The sequence below is a fragment of the Delphinus delphis genome, chromosome 11 (genome assembly GCF_949987515.2).
Source record: "Delphinus delphis chromosome 11, mDelDel1.2, whole genome shotgun sequence".
Taxonomy (NCBI): domain Eukaryota; kingdom Metazoa; phylum Chordata; class Mammalia; order Artiodactyla; family Delphinidae; genus Delphinus; species Delphinus delphis.
Window position 1 is genome coordinate 14,624,568 of NC_082693.1, and position 20,813 is coordinate 14,645,380.

The 20,813-nt window shown below is 37.3% G+C and overlaps 1 pseudogene; it reads left to right on the forward strand.

Moving 5' to 3' along the window:
* LOC132434240 (telomere zinc finger-associated protein pseudogene) overlaps window positions 1–19,524 on the forward strand; it is a 36,486-nt pseudogene extending 16,962 nt beyond the window's left edge.
* The last annotated feature ends 1,289 nt before the right edge of the window (window positions 19,525–20,813 follow it).

Consider the following 20,813-nt stretch of genomic DNA (forward strand, 5'->3'; position numbering starts at 1 on the left):
ATAAAGAAGACCAAAAGACAACCCTCAGAATGGGAGAAAATATTTGCAAATGAAGCAACTGACAAAGGATTAATCTCCAAAATTTATAAGCAGCTCATGCAGCTCAATAACAAAAAAACAAACAACCCAATCCAAAATAGGCAGAAGACCTAAATAGACCTTTCTCCAAAGAAGACATACAGATGGCCAAAAACACATGAAAGAATGCTCAACATCACTAATCATTAGAGAAATGCAAATCAAAACTACAATGAGATATCATCTCACACCAGTCAGAATGGCCATCATCAAAAAATCTAGAAACAATAAATGCTGGAGAGGGTGTGTAGAAAAGGGAACCCTCTTACACTGTTGGTGGGAATGTAAATTGATGCAGCTACTGTGGAGAACGGTATGGAGGTTCCTTAAAAAACTACAAATAGAACTACCATATGACCCAGCAATCCCACTACTGGGCATATACCCTGAGAAAACCATAATTCAAAAAGAGTCATGTACCAAAATGTTCATTGCAGCTCTATTTACAATAGCCCGGAGATGGAAACAACCTAAGTGTCCATCATTGGATGAATGGATAAAGAAGATGTGGCACATATATACAATGGAATATTACTCAGCCATAAAAAGAAACGAAATTGAGGTATTTGTAATGAGGTGGATAGACCTAGAGTCTGTCATACAGAGTGAAGTAAGTCAGAAAGAGAGAGTCAAATACCGTATGCTAACACATATATATGGAATTTAAGAAAAAAAAAGTCATGAAAAACCTAGGAATGAAAAAGGAATAAAGACAGAGACTTACTAGAGAATGGACTTGAGGCTATGGGGAGGGGGAAGGATAAACGGTGACAAAGCGAGAGAGAGGCATGGACATATATACACTACCAAATGTAAGGTAGATAGCTAGTGGGAGGCAGCCGCATAGCACAGGGATATCAGCTTGGTGCTTTGTGACCACCTGGAGGGGTGGGATAGGGAGGGTGGGAGGGAGGGAGACGCAAGCGGGAAGAGATATGGGAACATATGTATATATATAACTGATTCATAAAAAAAATAAAAATAAATTTAAAAAAAAAGAGGAGAGAACACATAGAGACACAGAGACACACGGGGAAGAAGAAGGTGGAGGAAGAGATTGAAGATATGTTGCTCCAAGCCAAGGAATGCTGGCAACCACTAGAAGCTAAGAGAGAGAGGCATGTAACAGATCTTCCTCAGAGACTCTAGGAGAAACCCAACCCGACCAACTCCTTTATTTTTGATGTCTCACTTTCAGAACTGTGAGAGAAAACAATTCTTTTGTTTTAAACCACTCAGTTTGTGGTAATTTGTTATAGCAGCTTTAGGAAACTAACACAAACTTGTAAATCAATTTGGTGAGAATTCATTCTTCACTGTGCTGAGACTTTCAATCCATGAACAGCATGTCTCTCCATCGGTTTAAGTCTTCTTTTATTTCTTTCATCAGCATTTTGTAGTTTTCAGCATACAAGTCCTGAACATGTGTTAGAGTTACTCCTAAGTATCTTATTTTATTTTTGAGCCATTATAAATGGTCTTATAATATTAAATTTCAATGTCCATGTGTTCATTGCTACTATGTATAAAAACAGTTGATTTTTGTATATTTGTCTTGTATCCTGTGACCTTGCTGAACTCAACTATTAATTCTATGAGATCTTTGTAGATTCCTTAGGATTTTCACAAAAAAAAAATTCTGCAATTAATTGTTTTCTAGTGATTGATGCTTACCGTATAATTTAACCCACTGAAGGATGCAAGTAGCTAGTTAAGACATGTGCTCTACAGTAATATTTTTTCAATTATTTTGTTTTATTTAAAAACTAGTTTCTGATGTGTTCTACTAACATATTAAAGACAGCCTGAAAAAAAAACAAAGGTTCTGAAGAACCTAGGGTCAGTACGGGAATAAAGATGCAGACCTACTAGAAAATGGACTTGAGGACACAGGGAAGGAGAAGGGGAAGCTGGGACAAAGTGAGAGAGTGGCATGGACATATATACACTACCAAATGTAAAAGCGATAGCTGGTGGGAAGCAGCCACATAGCACAGGGAGATCAGCTCAGTGCTTTGTTACCACCTAGAGGGGTGGGATAAGGAGGGTGGGAGGGAGGGAGACACAAGAGGGAAGAGATATGGGGATATATGTATGTGTATAGCTGATTCACTTTGTTATAAAGCAGAAACTAACACACCATTGTAAAGCAATTATACTAATAAAGATGTTAAATAAATAAATAAAGAGCCTGACAAAATAGTTGACAATGACAGTGTGTCCACTGCCAGCACATTCTAGAAGTTTTCAACATCCAAAGTAAAGAAATACCTTTCCAAACGGTACCTACAGGCTCAAGTAAGACAATAGATTACTATAAATAACATTACACTTCTGGAACATGATAAAGAAGACTGCCAAGAGTGAAATTCCTCTAAAAGAGACAACAGGAGGATTCGGAAATCGAAAGACTGAAGTTCTAATCGCTGCTTCACTTCTTGCAACACAAATTAAGTGAGTTTTTTTTTCTTATAACAAGAGTACTAACTCAGAACCTCAGTATCTTGATCTGTAAAATGAGAATAATAACAATAAGTTTAGTATTTATTATTTAGTACAAGGTAGTGTGAGTGAACACAGATGTGAATATAATCCAGAGATATACTAGTTTAATTTTCACACCAGAGTATCATTCACTTTTCTGAATTGTATGCAAACCTCATGTGTTCCCTTCCTAGATAAATAAGGGTGAGTTATGTACCTGAGTTTGGGAACCAGGAGAGAAAGAAAATCCTCACTTTTACAAAGATGCTCTCGGGATGTATCAGAAATGCCCCAGGCCAAGACAATGTTTCTGAGTCTATTAATTGCCTCAGTGCTTGGTCACAATAACTGATATCAAGATAGGAGTATGATATTTTGCAGTTACCCTCAAAGTGTTTTTATCCTGCGTAATGTCAGAGCATTCTGATTATGCAGTTCCTGAAGAACTGTGACCGTAAATAAAAGTATGATGTGATAGAACCACTAGAAAACTCAGAAAGCATGATTGTACCGACTTAACAAGACGACAGCAACAGGACATTGGAAGCTATCGTTGGAGGAAAAATATTCCGAGCAAGTAGGTTGTTTTTGGTTGCTTCTCCAACATTCATTTCCCCTTTATGTCTTCTTAATGAGGCTCTGAATTTCCAGAGGGCGTCCCCTGACTAGGCTAAATCATTCGATGTATGCCAAAACCCCTTAGCTGCAGTGTAGGTGTGGGGATGGTCACTTTAGCCATAAATACTTGTTCTACTTCAAACCAGTCAAAGGAAAACTCGAGATTTGTTGTTGATAAAGGAAAGAAGTCCTCTCTTTTTCTGTGAAGGAGGAAGCCTTTAGGCCCTGAATTGACAGAAGTCATCTTGTTACCATGATAAAGAAGCCAGTTGAAAATGGAGGGCAAAGCTGAGATCCACAGAAAAGCCTCATTCATGAGCTTCTGCTCCTGGATATTTGTTCATGTGAACAAATCCCAGTTTGAGTTGCATTTGTCTATATCTTGCTACTGAAACTATCATAACAGATACACAAAAGTAATAAATCTGCCACCAAAATTTGACGCTTTGTGATATCATGTAATGAAATCAGACTAATAATGATTAACTTAAGAATGGTATTATAAGCAAAACCTGTGAGGGAGAGAAAGATATTAAGAATTGGAAAGAAACAATATGTAAGTGTGTAGTAAGAGGAGAAGAATAATGAGAACTTGCAGACAAAGTAAAAACTCAAAAGTGGCTGTGAGCACATTGTAGCATTATTCACAGTAGTAAGAAGTGGTAGAAATCTGAATGTCCATTGTCAGATGAATGGATAAAGAAAATGTGGCATAAATACACAATAGAATATTATTCAGCCTTAATTTAAAAAGAAGAAGAAAATCCTGCCAGATGCTCCAACACTGATGAACCCAGAGGGTATTATGCCAAGGGAAATAAGCTGGTCACAATAGGACAAATAGTGTAGGATTCCACCTGTGCAAGGTATCTAAAGCAGTCAAACTTATAAGTGGAACGGTGGCTGCCAAAGACTGGGGTAAGGGTGGGCAATTGTTGGTGAATGGGTGCAGAGTTTCAGTTTTATAAGATGAAAAACTCCTAAAGGTTTGTTGTACAACAGTGTGAACCTGGTTAACATTGAACTGTACACTTAAAAATGGTTAAGATGGTAAATTTCATGTTACTCGTTTTTACCACAGTTTTTTTTTTTTTTTTACCACAGTTTTTAAAAAATGGCTCTGGAGTGAGTGGAGAATGGAGATAGATTGCTCGGTAGGTATGGAGTTTTCTTTTGGGGGTGATAAAAAATGGTTTAGAACTAGGTAGAGGTGGTGGTTGCATAACATTTGAAGGTACTGCATACAAATTTACTAAAATGGTGAATGTGAATTTGTAATGGTAACTTTTATGTGAATTTCACATCAACAAAAAAATGAAGAAAAAAAGTGACTTTGAAATCTATGCAAAGCAGTAGCAAAGTTCACACATACCTAGGGTTTACGGTGACCCAGTCAAAATTTAACTGCTTTAGATGTACTAAAATCATTTAATTATCACAAGCCTATAGAGTAGGTGTTATTATCATCTGTATTTTACAGAAGATGAATGAAAATATTTTCCAAGAACACAAACTTGTAGGTCACTCTAGTGAGGACTGAAGTGAAGCTATCTTCAATACCACTTCTTGGGAAAGAAATAGAAATGAAGCTGGTCTCCAGAGGTGTTTCATTTACTGAAAGAATTCTTCTTCCAGATTCAGTCCATGTGATTCCTAATTACAAATCACATGTTTATTAAAGCAGCTGGAATGAGTCTCTGTTCCTTGCAACCAAATGACCCTACCTAGAACTCAAATGGAGAGGGGATTATAGAACACGATGGTCCCTGGTGCTCAGAAGAAGAGCCTGAAATCAGGATCAGATTATCAGCAAAGTAAAGGTGATACTGAGTAAAAACAACAGAGGGTGAAGAGAAGTGGGACCTGGAAAGACCCAGTTGGTCAGAATCAATTTATTTCTGCTTGATGAGGAGAAAGTTGTAGTGGATTGAAATCAAGTTTAGTCAGATGGTTGAATCGGAATCTCAAAAATTTTAGATAGGACTCTCACCACCTATATAGTCCCTGGAAAGTAAATTAATTTTGCTTTCAGCTACACCTGCAAAAAGTGATCATGTTGTTCATAGAGGGATACTATAGCTTAGGCTATGCTATTTTCTGCAGTATTATTAGTTATGGGCTCATGATCCATCACCCTTTTAAAAATGTGAGGTCTTGGAGTTAGAATAGTTTGAGTCCAATTTGCCACTCACTAGTCAAACCATTTGAATATGTCCCTGAGTATCAGTTCTTCACATGTAAGATGGAGACGAAAATATGTTCTTTGACAAGCGTGGAGAAGGATAAAGCAGAAAATATGTAAATTAACTACCCAGTGCCTCATTGTTGATTCCAAGTGGTTCACTATTATGTTACTATAATACCTATAATTATCGTTACATGTGTAAAATATCCAACCACATAGAAAAATTCCTAAAATAACAATCACTCTGTAAAAGCAAGTTCCGATTTTTTCCACATATTAATTAATTAGCTATGACTATATTTCCCACATTGTACATTTCATACACGTGGCACAAATTATTTTGTAACTGAAAGTTTGTACCTCTTAATCTCCTTTCCCTCTCTCCTCCCTTCATCCCCGCTCCCCCTGTGGCAACCATCTGCTTAGTTTCTTTATCTATGACTCTGTTCATATTTAATTATGTTTCATTTCTTTTGGTTTTTAGATTCTACATATAAGTGAAATCATTCAGTATTTGTCTTTCTCTGTCTGACTTACTACACTTAGCATAATACCCTCTAGGTCCATCTGTGTTTTGGCAAATGGCAATATTTCATTTTTTATGATATATATGTATATACCATATGTGTGTGTATGTATATATATATATATATATATATATATAATCTTCTTTATCCATTCATCTATTGATGGGCACTTAGGTTGCTTCCATATCTCTATATCTTAACTATTGTAAATAATGCTGTTGTGAACATTTGAGTGCATGTATCTTTTCTAATGAGTGTTTTCCTTTTCTTTGGAGAAAATCCAGGAGTGGAATTGCTAAATTGTATAGTAGTTCTATTTTTAAGTTTTTGAGGAATTTCCATACTGTTTTTCCATAGTGGCTGCACCAATCTACATTTTCAGCAATAGTGAATGAGAGTTCCCTTTTCTCCACATTCTTGCCAACACTTGTTATAGTTTTGTCTTTTTGATAATAGCCTTTCTGACAAGAATGAAGTGATATCTCAATTATTATGGTTTTGATTTGCATCTTCCTAATTATTAGTAGCACTGAGCATTTTTTCATGTGCCTGCTACCCCTTGTATGTCTTCTTTGGAAAACTGTCTATTTGAGTCCTTTGCCCATTTTTAGTAATCAGGTTGTTTTTTCAATGCTGAGTTGTATGAGTTCTTTGTATATTTTGGATACTAACCCTTTATCAGATATACCATTTGCAAATATTTACCTTTACTTTTGAAAAATATTTTCACTATATAGATTTCTAGGTTGAGGGTGGTTCCTATCAGCATGTTGAAGATTTCATTCAACTTTCCTCTGGCTTCCATCACACCCATGAAAAAGTCAGCTGTCAGTTTCATGGTTGCTGATTTGAAGGACAAGTGACTATTTCTCTGCTTTTATTTTTTTAATCTTCGATTTTCAATGGTCTTAACAGTATGTACTTAGATGTAATTTTTACTGTGTTAATATTTATTGAGTTTTCAGTACTTCTTGAGTGTGTTTTAACTAATTTTTCCAATATTTTCTAGTATGAAGTATTCCACTATTTTCTAATATTAATGGTTCTTATATTAATTTTTCCCCACATTCCATGTTCTCTATTCCTGGACTTCATCAATATTAATGTTAAACCTTCTTTCTGAGTCTGACATTTACTCTGACACTTTTTCCCCAATGTTTATAATTTTCCTCTATGCAAATGTTCAAATATCTTCCATTGTCATAATATTTAGTTCTGTAATCCTATCATCTGCTGTATCTAATCTAATGTTAGACTCTGTAAATGAGTCATTTTGCCTAAAGATAAATATATATATAATAAAAGAATCTACATCTGTCTGCATTACATAGATGTCCATTTATATTTTCTGTTTTCCTCTTGGTTTTTGTCTTATGATACTGTCTTTTGCCATGCTTTTTAACTTCTGATTGAATTTCAGATATTATGACCCTAAAATATTGTAGAGCTTCATATCATATTTCAAATGTTATTTTCTATATCTGGGAAAAGCCTATCTTTTGTTTCACTGTACAGATAGAGCAGTGACTGATCATCTTAATCCAACCAGATTATGATAAATTAAAGGGGGTGAAGTTCTAGTAAGGTTTAATCTACCTCTGATTTATACTGCTTTCTAGGTTTTTGTTTTGTTTTTGTTTTTAACTAAGAATATGATGTACTCTGTGGGGTGCTTTCCCTACTAGGTAAAAAACTCTAATCTCTATTCTCATGAGAATGCTGAAAACTCTCTTATATTCTTCATTTTTTTCTGCTATTCTTACCCTTGGACTCCATGGAGTCCCAGCATTTGGCAAGTGTACTGAAGGGAAATTAGCAATGTACTTGAGTCTCTAAATTTACATCCAAAGTCTTTGATTTTCTCTGCCCTTTCTCAGTAACTTCTCTTGGATTTTGTAATGGACTTCCAGCTTTTTCAAATGCCTGGGCTTAGCAAATGCCCACAGGTTGTTAAGTGTTTCAGAAGCCATCTTTCATCTCCAAGTTTTTTCTCTCAGAATTTTCTTGAGTTCTTTTGACCCCAGCAACCCTCCATTTCCTTCAGTTTTTATTTTTTTCTGTATTTTAGCTATATTTGATGTATTTTATTTTATTTATTGTATGTATTTTATTTATGTTTATCTATACTAGATGGGAATGTTCATCTGCTGTTAAGTACCATATCTTAATCAGAGCTGAAAATTCCCAAGGCAACAATCATAAATACATTTGTAACTTAACAATATATAAAGTTAATTATTTTCTTTAATCTTCTTCTGAAAATTCATGCTCTTTTCTAGCATTCTAGTCCTGTTTTGAACATTGATCTGTTCAATTGACATAATATTCTTACTGTTTTACACTGTCATTGTTTGTCTAGATTCAACTACCTTTACAATATATCTGATGCATTACTGTTACATCTTGGACTTTCCTTCTGGGAGTATTTTTATGTTTCTTATATGTACATCCTTTGGATAATAAACATAAATCATAACTAATTAAGTCTGTTGTGTAACTGCCTGAGTTTCGAGGTGCTATTCTGTTTAACTTTGAAATATAAAAGAAAAGTAGACAATTGTAAAAATATATTAATGCACTAAGCTCCCAAAGATAGTTTTAGAACCAGGAAAGGGTCACATTCAAAATTATATACATTATTATTTGTTTATATCTTTTGTCTGATAGCTTTGGTGGTACTCTGCAACTATGAGACTCCATGAAATTAAGTCTGCTTTCTTCTCATCTTTTCGTGAAACTAAAGCTAATGATGCTGGTCTTTAAAGTGCTGCCTAATCTATGTTAATAGAATGCAGATTATTATGGAAGCTGTAATAATCACAGGGAAATTGATAATGACTTGAATCAGTGCCTAGCTTGTTAATTGTAAAGCTTTTGCTATAAAAGGAAATTATTTAACAACTGCACTTAACTAGTTATGAAGTTTTAATAGACATAGAGATTAATGGTTCTTATGATATCTAGCACAGGATATAAAATTATTGTGTTTATGGTAAAACTGTGATCTTCACACATTGATAATCTATATCCATGTAAAGATTTGGAAATCCTAATGTTTGATTTTTTCCATGATTATATATTTAAATGATTTTATTGACAATAATATAGTGATAGAAGTTTTGTGACTAATAGAGCCAAATATTCAAATAGAGTGACACTTGAACAACACAGGTTTGAACTGCTGAGGTCCACTTATACACAGACTTTTTTCAATAAATACATACTACAGTACTACATGATGCATGATTGATTGAATCCATGGATGTGGAACCTTGGAAACAGAGGGCCAACTGTAAAATTATACATGGATTTATTATTTCACAAGGGGTTTTCACCTCTAACCCTCACCATTGTTCAAGAGTCAACTGTATTATCACCTCCTACAGATAAGACTTACTGAAAGAAACTGTATCTCAATTCCACCAGCTTAAACATTTTAGAATCCACTTTAATACAGAATAAATTTGATACTTTACTATTACATTATAAAGCTTAAAATTTGAAGGCCCTCAGAACAAGCAATTCACTCACAAGACTCCCTTTACTGTAATTTCCTGATATTAGACCCTTTCAAGAAAATATATTTTAATAAAGAAAAGTAGATGAAGAGGTAAGAAACACTTATTGACTGGATTTTGCTTGTTGTACAGTATACTAGTTGCTTTAAATATGCTAGCTGATTTAACACCTCCAATTTTATAAGATAGACATTGCTATTTTTATGTTCAAGATGAAACAACTGCATCAAACAAAGTTTAGCACCTTGCCACAAATCTCGAGGCTACTGAGTATGAAGCTTTAATTTGAAAAGCAGGTATGTCCAAATTTTCCCACCCAGTAGATATTAAATGTAAAAGTTACAGACCAATAGATTGTGGAAAGTTTTAAAGGAGAAGAAGAGAATGAGTGCCTAAAAACAACTTCATTATCTTCATGAACTTCTGGTGAGGCAGTGCTATAGATTCCCCCAAATCCAATGACCACTTGCTTAATTTTTCACATCTTCTCCTTCCATTTTATATATAGTCCATTTTATTGCTTAGAAGATTCCATTAGGAGTGACCTAAGAGAAGGAGGTGTAGAGAGAAAGAGAGGAATAGAGACAGAAACAAACAGAAAGAGACATAGACAGAGAGAAAGGATGCGCTTTGAGTATATTTGGTGGTGTTCACATGATTACAATATTTACCATCATCCAAATTAACACCAAGAATTAACTGCAGTCATTCTCAATGGCTTTGTATTCTGTAACTAGATGAGGTCCAATAGGTTGACACAGGAAGATAATAGAGAAAGCATTTCAGGCCACGGTAAAGATTATTGACTTTAATGGCAAGGAAGCTTCTGGAGAAATGGCCAATTTGTATTTCCCTTTGTGAAACATTTTCTAATCTGTACAAGAGAAAAAAATAAGGGAAATAGACCTAACAAAGAAAAACTAAAAAGGAAAGAAAAAAAATAATAGGAAATTAAAGAAAAGAAAGGAAAGCAAAGGAAAAGAAAGAAAAAAATAAAATTAAAGAGAAGACAAGAAAACTCCTCTATAGTCCCAAGGCACTTTTATACCACTAGTGTGATCCAGATAAACAGCAAACTTTTCCCCTTACTCTGCTTTATAAGGAGATTTCTAGCTGAAACTATTGAGTTATTTGTGATAACGGAAGGAGAGTTGCCAAGTCAGGGGGAATTAAATTAGGCTATAAAATAATACAAAAGAAAGAGAAGAAAATATTACCAAGTTGGGAGTAGTGTTTTGAGAGAGAAAAGACTTTTGTTTTATATGGAATTACAAAAATTGTAGGAGGACATCTGTAATATTAAGGACTTTGGGGAGACTAGCAAAGGTAAGTGGAATTTTAGGGGGTTTGCTCTGTGACATGTGATATAACTTCTTTTGCCACTTATTTGAGAAATTTTAGTGAAGATATAAATTACTTTTTGGTGCTTTGCAGACTTCAAATTGGTGACTCTTTTGAATATACATTGATGCTGAAATTGGCTTCGGGACAGCTCAATAACTAGAGCAGTGGAATGGATGTTATGTTAGAATTAATTGTAGGTGTTCCCACTGATAGTGAACTCCTCGAGAATAAGTGTCATGAGCATCGATGCTTATTTTCCCAGTCCTTTCTCTTCTATACTATAGGTGACACCATTTCCTCTTGCAGGAGCAGGTATATCCATGTGTAGCCCCAACTATGACCTCAGTCAATAGAAATTTAAGAGCCTGCCGAGGGTTCCTTATTCATGTATGAGAGAAATGCACACAAGCATGTCATCTGTCCTTTATCTAGAATTTTAGGTGCTTTTGTAATTCACTGTCTTCCTCCTTGTACAGCTAATGACCCTTATATCAAGGTATTCTTCTGAGGAAGTAGTGAATCTGTTAGGTTCTAGTTTGTGTGAAACCATAAACTAGAAAACACATACAATAGCTACCACAAGAGTACTTTTAGCAAGTAGCATATAAGATTTTAATTAAAACTCAGTGAATGTATAGATTAAATGAATTCTGGGGCATCTGTTCTATTCTTTAATTCTAAGCTCTCAATTCTTAAAGAAATATAAACTTCATTAATAATAAAACCACAGTTATTTCAAGACTGCAGTTAAATTATTGCTTGATAGAGCTTATTTCGTGGCAACTACACTAGTTGTTCATCTCTTTTATGGTTGTGTTCAATGAATAGTTTCACAAAAGTATTCCACTTGATCTAAGAGTCTTGGAACTTTAATTTTACCATGTAAGTGTGAGGTCCCTCTTTCAGTTCAAAAAGGTAAAGGAACACTATTTGGTGCCTATGGAAGGAGAAGAGTTTCACTCTATATACCTAGAGAATTATTCTTCCTTAGCCTAGACAGCCACCCCTGTGCCTATAGCTAGTCATCCTCACTTGTCAAAGTGGTGAATGCTTTCTCCTATGTATTGATGCTTCTTAATCTTCATATAGGACATGTATATAATGGGATGATTCTAGTAGCAGCAGCTAACACACTCTGCATTCTTCCTGGTAACCCACAGTAGTAAAGAAAGAATCTAGAATGATTCATTCTTCCTCATGTATGGATTTATTCAAAGTGAAACTGAAAACACTGTCTTCTCTGACTACACATAATACAAACATCTGTTTCACTGTGGTAGCAGTTATACTACAGGATAAGGAAGAAAGTTCTTATCAGTGTTTAAAAATGTGCTTTTAAACAGTTGACTTTGGTGCACCAACAGAAAGCCAAGAATAAGATAACCAAAATACCAAAATCTTTTATTCTCGTGTATAATGTTATGCCATTCAAAACATACTCTCGGGCTTCCCTGGTGGCGCAGTGGTTGAGAGTCCGCCTGCCGATGCTAGGGGACACGGGCTTGTGCCCCGGTCTGGGAGGATCCCACATGCCGCGTAGCGGCTGGGCCCGTGAGCCATGGCTGCTGAGCTTGTGCGTCCGGAGCCTGTGCTCCACAACGGGAGAGGCCACAACAGTGAGAGGCCCACGTACTGCAAAAAAAAAAAAAACATACTCTCATCAGTTCACTCCTAAAAACTCAGAACTCCCCCAAGATATAGGAAAAACACTTATAAAAGTGAGTGGCTTTTCCAAGATGAAAACTTTCTAGAGATCAGCTGTACAACATTGTGTGTAGAGTTAACAACACTGCACTATACACTTAAAAGTTTGTTAAAAGATAGATCATATGTTATGCATGATTTAACCACAATAAAAACAGTGAGTGACTTGTCCACAATATCATATATTAGTGATAAAATTAGAATCTAGTACCCTGCTTCTTGGAAATACTTACCTTCTTCTCTCTCTCTCCCATTTTCCCTCCCTCTCTCTTTTCTTTTCTCCCCCCTACCCTCCTTAAAATGTATTTTTAAAAAATTTAAATGTATAGCTGCAAAAGTAAGAAAGTGTCATGTGGGAAATTACCTTCACACAAAGGTAGCTTCCAAGCACCCTACCAGACAGTTTCACAGAGATCAGGAAAAGGAAAAAATCATGGAAAATTGAATTCCTTTAGTCAATTTAAAGCACACAGCACAAAGCAAAGTGAAAGAGATGAGTGAGTTAATGGGCTTAGGATATCATGCAATTAAATTGAAAGGACACTTCCTGATTCCGGGAGATTTTAATATTCATATGTCTCTCTGCTATATAAGCCTTCCCCACTGATGGTTTGGACGCAAGGATAAAAAGTGAGGTTTGAGTGTTTCTTGGGTGCAGGATTCGTGGGGCCATGATGGGAGTCATCAAACTTTGGCTGAATTAAGACTAAAGGAGGGCTTCCCTGGTGGCGCAGTGGTTGAGAGTCCGCCTGCCGATGCAGGGGACACGGGTTCGTGCCCTGGTCCGGGAGGATCCCGCATGCCGCGGAGCGGCTGGGCCCGTGAGCCATGGCTGCTGAGCCTGCGCGTCCGGAGCCTGTGCGCCACAACGGGAGAAGCCACAATGGTGAGAGGCCCGCATACCGCAAAAAAAAAAAAAAAGACTAAAGGAATACTAAATGTCTCATATATATTTCGTATGTCATGGAATACCTAATGTCCCAGGTACCTCGTGAATATTAGGTAGGTCACACACAAAGATGAAGAAAATCAGATTTTTAGTACGTAGGCTCTTGATACATAATGACAAATAGATTATGTGAAGTTGAATCAATGTGTATGCTACCAGCAGGGTATGGAAATGACAACCTCACTGTACTTGTTTTGGCATTGAACATTATCTTCATCTTAACATTTGTCAAAATGATAGGCCAAACAATATTTTCAGTTTTGTATTTTAAGTTCTCTGGTTAAGAGGAACTTGAATGATTTTTGATCTATTCATTGGCTATTTGTATTTTCTTCTTTGTGACCCTTACTCATTTTATATGGCATTGCTGCTGTTTTTATTTTCTTTTGATTTATGAGACAACATTAAGTATTGAAGACATGACATTTATCACCTAAAAATTAAAGAAATATGCTCTGGAAGTTCACTGGTTTTATTTATTTCTTACCACAAATAAAATATTTAAATTTTTATGACATTCATACTCATCATTAACTGAATTTTTTTTGCAGCTCTTGACTTTTATATTTTGTTTTTAATACATATAATGTGTGAGAAAGAACACTTTCTGATCAGATCCTGTACAAAGGCAGATCTATTATAGTGTCTTTTGTTATATTTTTCATTATTTCTAAGGATATAATAAACCTTAAATTAGGAGAATGTTTTACAGTTACATTGTGAGATGTTTCAATAACTAAAGTATACTTACATGGCAACTTCAATGCTTCTGTAAATAATAGTCAATTTATCTATCCCTTTACTAAGGGATACTCAATTATCCAAAATGATCCAGTGCATTTTGAAAATCCCCCCAAAAACATTAATAAATGCAGAGAATAGAGTGGGACATTTTAATATCAAGCCCTTCTACAAGAAGGGCATTTTCTGTCACAGGGACTAGGTTATCAGTGCCAACGTTTAAATTTTCTGCATCTACTTTATACAAAATACAATTCCCTACTTGAATAATTCTGAAATTTCATTCCCTTCAATAAATGATTTTTGCATACTTATTATATTCTTAGACCATGCATGTAAATGTCCTACACCATTATGGCTTCATAGTATTATTAATGGACAAAAATACATCTATCAAAGATTAATTTTTTCCACACATATATTTACAAAAATCTGAATATATCCACTTAGAAACAGCATAATGAACTAGAAATATTTTATGTGTTAAGAGACAGTTATAAAATAGCCTAAGTGGTATGAAGGAAAGAATTAGCCACTAATACTACAGGGAATGAAAAAAGAAAAAGGAACCTATTTGGCTAGAGTATGCTGGAAATGTTTATGGAAGAATAGGAAATTGAGTGGCATTACTAGGCACTGAGATTACTCTTCTAATAAGAGACACAATTGATCCTGAGAATATTCTCCTCATTAATTTTAAGAAAATAATATCAGCAAGTTCATATCAGGTTACCAAACTGAAATAAGGCTTAAGCCACAATTTGAAATTATTATCATAAAAATGTCACTCTCCGAAAAAAAAAAAGTTCACAAAAATAAATAACCACAGATTAGATTCGTCATATACAGATGTCTTCCCAGAGATGTATACTTAAGAGATCATTTCTGGGCAGCATGAGATAAAGGGGGCTGCCTAATCTTCATTATGATTTCTCAGTGTTTCTCTAAAAATGAAGATATTATAGAGTCTTTCAAGAAGCAATATAAGTTATGGTAAGTTTTCATAGCAAATGAAAAATACTGAAGAAAAAAAGAGATGAAATTTCCACTGAAATGACCATTCAAATCCATTTATAAATTTTATCCTTATATGGAATACAAATTTGGATGCAGAAGATACTTGGGAAAACCAGACTAGACAAGTGATCTTTAAATGATTTTTCCTACCTGTTTGTACTCATTGTGAGGACTGGAACCATGATTAAAATTGTAGGCTTCATGAAAGTAAATATGTTTATGCCATATAAGTATTACAATAACATTATAGACCCTCCAGGTTCCAGGTTAACACTCTCAGCCGGTTTTCTTCCTGCCTTTTAAAATTCTCATCTCTCAGCCTCCTTAGAGAAGGGTGGTCATATGTCCTGGCTGGTCTGGATCAGAACCCATTTATGCCCATCACCTCTTATTACTGCAATTATTACTAGTGTCTCTTTCACTCTTGAGTGACCTCTTTTGAAAAATAATGTGTTAATAGTCTTAGTTATTTCCTCCTCTGCCTGTTATTCCTCTCAAGGTTTCTGTACTAGGCCTGCTTTTCTTCTCCCTATATTCAAGTCTCCAGACATTAATGTCCATTTATGACTCTGAATTTCTCCTATGCACATCTGACTCTTCAAACTGTAACACACACACTTATATCCTGAACTCAAAAATGTTATACTCATCTCCTACTGGACATGCTACATGGATGTTCCAGAGGCGCCATAAACCCAATATGTAAAAATGAATGTATTCTCTTTCCTCTCTAACCCACTCTTATTATATTCATTTGTGCCAGTGTAAAGCATCATAACCCACCTCAGATCCCAGGCATCATCTCCATCCTCTCTATCTCTTTTGTCCTATAAGCAACCATCAATCCTATCAACTCTACCTTCTATGTAGCTCCCTATTCTGCTGCTTCATTTGTTAGACAGAATAACATAGCTGTTAAGAATGTGGTAGCTGAGTCAGAGAGAGGTGGACCTGAATCCTTGTCTTACCACTTACTAATTATATAAAGTACTTAATTACCCTGAGTTCAGGTTTTCTGTTTTGTTTGTATAAGGATAATAATAGTTCCCATGTACCTCATAAGGTACTTTTAAAATATAGGTGAGAAATTCTTGTAAAGCGCTTTTCCTGGTGCATAATTGTTCAGCAAATGTTAGCTTTGACTTTTACTATTGTTAATTGTTATTAGTGCAAGTCACTACCACCTCATGGTTAGATCATGGCAACCACCTCCTAACTCTGGTTTCCCTGATTCCATTCTTTCCTTCACATTGCCTTTCTTTATGTTGCAGGTAGAATCATATTTTTAAAGCACAAATGTGTGCACATTACTCCCTTGCCCCATGGGTACCCGTTAGTTTCAGCGTAAATCCCAAACCCCTAATCACCATGCCTAACCCATTCCTGATCTGTCTCCTGCTTATCATGCCAGATTTTTTCTTGCATTCTTCTTTGACAAAAAGGTTTACAAGCTTGAGTGTGCCAAGAATTACTAAAAAGTATATTCAGACTGATTCTTATCATATATCCACAGATTTTCATTTAGTAAACCCAGGGTGGGGCTCAGAACTTTGCATTTTAAATTAACTTTACCTCCTGCACCTCCTTAGGCTGTCCCCACCCCACCCAACGCCAAGAGATTCTGACGAGGGAACACAACTTCAGAAACTTTGGCTTGTATTGTATTATACTCCAAAGGCCTTTTTCAGCATTTTTTGCCTAACTGCCTCTTTTTTTTTTTTTTTTTTTTTTACTCACTTCAGAAGTCACTTTTTCAAGGAAGCAGTAAAATGCTGAGCTTCTTTTATTTTAATTCTTTGGAGAAAAGCAGACTTCTGATATTAATTTGGTCTCTTATACACGTTTTCCTATTGAGAAGATAACTCATTGTGTAGTTGAAAGTTACTACATTTCCTCATTTTACATTAATACTTTGTCATCTTAGTGCACGTGTCTCTCATGACTTTGGTCAGCATGAATAAAACGTTCCTGAAATCTGAACTCTACCAGGCAAAGCAGTAAAACCGAGATCATTAATATTTAGAAATGAAGAGTAGATCTTGAAATAGAATACATCTTGTGAGGTATCACCTAAAAACAAAACAAAAATACACGCATCTGTCTTAGGTTTGGCTTATTTTCAACAACATCTGGGATGAAACATAACTGTTGTCTCTCTGCACCCAGTGGCTTTGTACCTTTTGTCCTAACGGTGGCATTTCTATTTACTGAAATACTCAGCCATTTCATTTAAGACATAACATTTAAGAGAATTAATATTATTTATTGTTATTTTTCCCCTTTTACAACGAGAGTCATCCCTTGCATGCTCTTGATTTTATTTAAATTTTCCCTCGGGTCATAAGTAATTTGATAGCTAGGGGTGTGTGTGTGTGTGTGTGTGTGTGTGTGTGTGTGTGTGTGTTAGAGAGAGAGAGGGAGATAGAGCAAGAGAGAAAGAGAGAGAGAGAACTTGTATCTGTGTGATTTATTTTTTAAAACTCTTCCCAGTAAAATCAGTAAGATTTTGCCTTTTTTTCTCCCAGCATTTGACAGATATAGACATAGAGATAAGAATCATGATAGGCTGTTGAATAGTTTATCTGTTTGTAGTTTAACTTCAAATATATGACTCTAAATTTCAGAATAGATATATCACTTGGTGTAGTTCAGATAATTGATTCATAAGTCAGCTGCATCAGGCAGGTTTTGATGGTATCTTTATAAATAGGCCGGAGCTTTCAAATGCCTGATTGTATCTCTCATGCTGACATGAAAGGCACTTAGAGGTTGGAATATGCTAGCAGTACAACTTGTATTCTAGATACAGTTCATGAGGCCTATTAGCGTCCTATGGTACAAGTAACAAAATATCACTGAATGTAATAAATTGAATGATAATCCCAGAAATGCTTTTCTAATTGTGTTTTAAAGGAGCCGTGTGAGTTATGACTTTTACATTAGATGTTTAGAAATAAAAACACAAGCCATTTTAATACATTTAAAACATAAACCAGCATGATAATAAAATAAGAGGATTAAAAATTCCAGAGACATATCCACCAGCGCATACTGCTAAGATGGTTTCTCATCCATATGTGAGTCAGATGGAGCCTGCTTTTACAAAGTGCATTCACTCAATCTGTCTTCATAATTCCAGATGTACGCACACACACCTTTTATCCTAAAATTAGGTAAAGGATTAGGAATTTGCATAGTGAGATATTTGTCAGACAACAGTAAACATACAAGATTCTGAGCTAGAAACAATATATTAGACAAATTTATCTGTTTAATTCTAACCAGATCCCCTATACGCTTTGTGAATTTCTTTGGGGTCAAGTATTCTATACCATACATTATACATTGTCTCCTCCCTGACTGCTGTCCTAACCTGACTTTCTGGTCAGTTCTCATGTACATAGAGGATTTTTTTTTTTTTCTGGATAGGCTTGAAATCTTGAAATACTTCATTCTAAGTACTGTTTCCCCACTCCATTCTGTATCACAAAAATAAGCACAGAACCCTATAATCCTAGAAGATAGCTATATCCGTTTGAAGAAAATCAGAATAGATCACCCCAAAATATGCCACTTTGGCATATTGAGTATTTTGACTTCAAGGCACTTAAACAGCAGGTGAAAGAAAGACTCTTACCCTCTTTTTTCTTCCAAAAAGTTCCTCAGCAAATATCAAAAAGTGCACAACAGGAAACACACTGGGGAGAAAACTTTCTAGCGCCCCAAATTTGGAAAACTTTCTAGCGCCCCAAATCTTCCAAAGGAGAATATCTTGAAGCATGAAGCCTAGAGTTGTCTGAACCAATCCTAACAAGTCTTCACATGCGGGAAGTGCCTGGAGACCTTCTGCTGGAGGATGGAGCTGCCAGTACACTTGGCATCCCACACGGGGGAGATGCCCTTCAAGTGTTGTGCCTGCTCGCAGCAGCTCATGAAGAAGAAGTTCATGCAGAGCAAAGGGACCAAGCTGCATGGAGCTCCCAAGCTCCATACCTGTCCCACCTGGGCCAAGTTCTTTTTGTCCCAAAGGGAACTGCAGCTGCACCAGGCTTTTAAGCACTGCGGGGAGCTGTTTGCGTGCAAGGAGTTCTGCTGTGTGCAGCAAGAATGGCCTGCAGATGCACACCAAGGCCAAACACAGGAATTAGAGGGCATGTGTCTGCAAGTTCTGCAGCCACGCCTTTACCCAGAAGGCAGGTCTCAACCTGCACCTGAGCAGGCACGCGGGCCAGAAGCCCTTCCAGTGCCACCTCTGTGGCTACACCTTCTGCACCCAAGCTGGCCTGGAGAAGCACAACCTCACCACACCAGTGAGAGGCCTGCAGCTGTGAGTTCAGTACCCAGAAAGGCCCCTGCTGAGAAGCACGGGACTGTTACCAAACGCGAGGCCCTGTGCCTGATGCACAGTGAGGCCAAACACCACCAGAACGTCGGAGTTTGGAACATAGAAAGGTTTATTTCAGGGTTATGCAGGAGAAGGGTGGCTCATGCCTTAAAAACCCCGAACTCCCCGAAAGATTTCAGCAAAGCCCTTTTATAGGAAAGGTGAGGAGGGGGCGTGGCTAGTTGGTGCACACTTCTTGGTGTCAGAGCCTTTGTCCTTGAGGTCAGGACACCGTCAGGTCATGATGTTCCTGTAAACCTCCACCAAAACAAATGTTACTCTCTGTTCTGAAAAGAAAGGGCAAGGTCCCAAGGCTCAGCTTCCGCCCTCTGAGGTCCAGGCCCTGATTAAGTGGGAGGGGAGTGGCCTGTGCAGGCTGGCCGCCCTGCCGGGGAGCACTCATCCAGCACCCGGTCTGGCTCCTCCCACCAGTGCCCAGGCTGAAGAGGCAGATCTCAGCTGACGGCGCCTCAGAGCCAGGTGCCCAGACCCTGCCCAGCTGTCATCACCGAGGGAGCCAGGTGCCAAGACCCAGCCGGCCCTCAGGCTTTTCATTTAAACTGGAGAGAATCATTTGTATAGGATCAATAGGAATACAGGTTGTAGCAAATACCCATCAGGTGAATTCCCAGCTCACAGCAATTGCCCTTCTTTGAGAATAGCCCCAACACAGAGGCAGACCTGAAGTAATGATGTGCAAAGTCCTTGCAACTTAACCCTGACCTCTGGCCAGCCCCTAGGGGTAGACAACTGATCTAAGCTGGACCAAGTTTTGCAATTTGAACAGAGAGACTGAAGCTGGCGGAAGCTGTTACCTTAATGGCAGCATCCGTATACTCCAGTTGCTGAGGCCTCCGTGGACTGCGGCCCATGGAGACGGCTGCCGCCCTTAGGTCGCAGAGATAGGGATGGGGGAGAGGTTCACTGCTACTTCAAGGCCAGCGGGAGGCCCTGGTGAGGGCTCTGGAGCTCTGCGGGACACAGCCCTTAGCCTGTCCCCGGCCCCCAAGCTCACCTGCCGGCCCGGAGGCCAGAGGGCCTGGAAGGCCCTGGGGAGAAAGCCAGAATCCACCTGCAGCCACATTCAATGCACCAAGACCACTGTTGCCTGAGCAGGACATCTGACCCCCATGCTGATTGTTGAGCAATGATGGTTCCTCGCTAATGGCTGCGTGCCCACTCTGCCCTATTACATGACTGGCCGCCACCGGGAGGGTGCCACCAGGAGGGTCCCACTTCTGCCGGATCTGTGGGAAGACCTTTA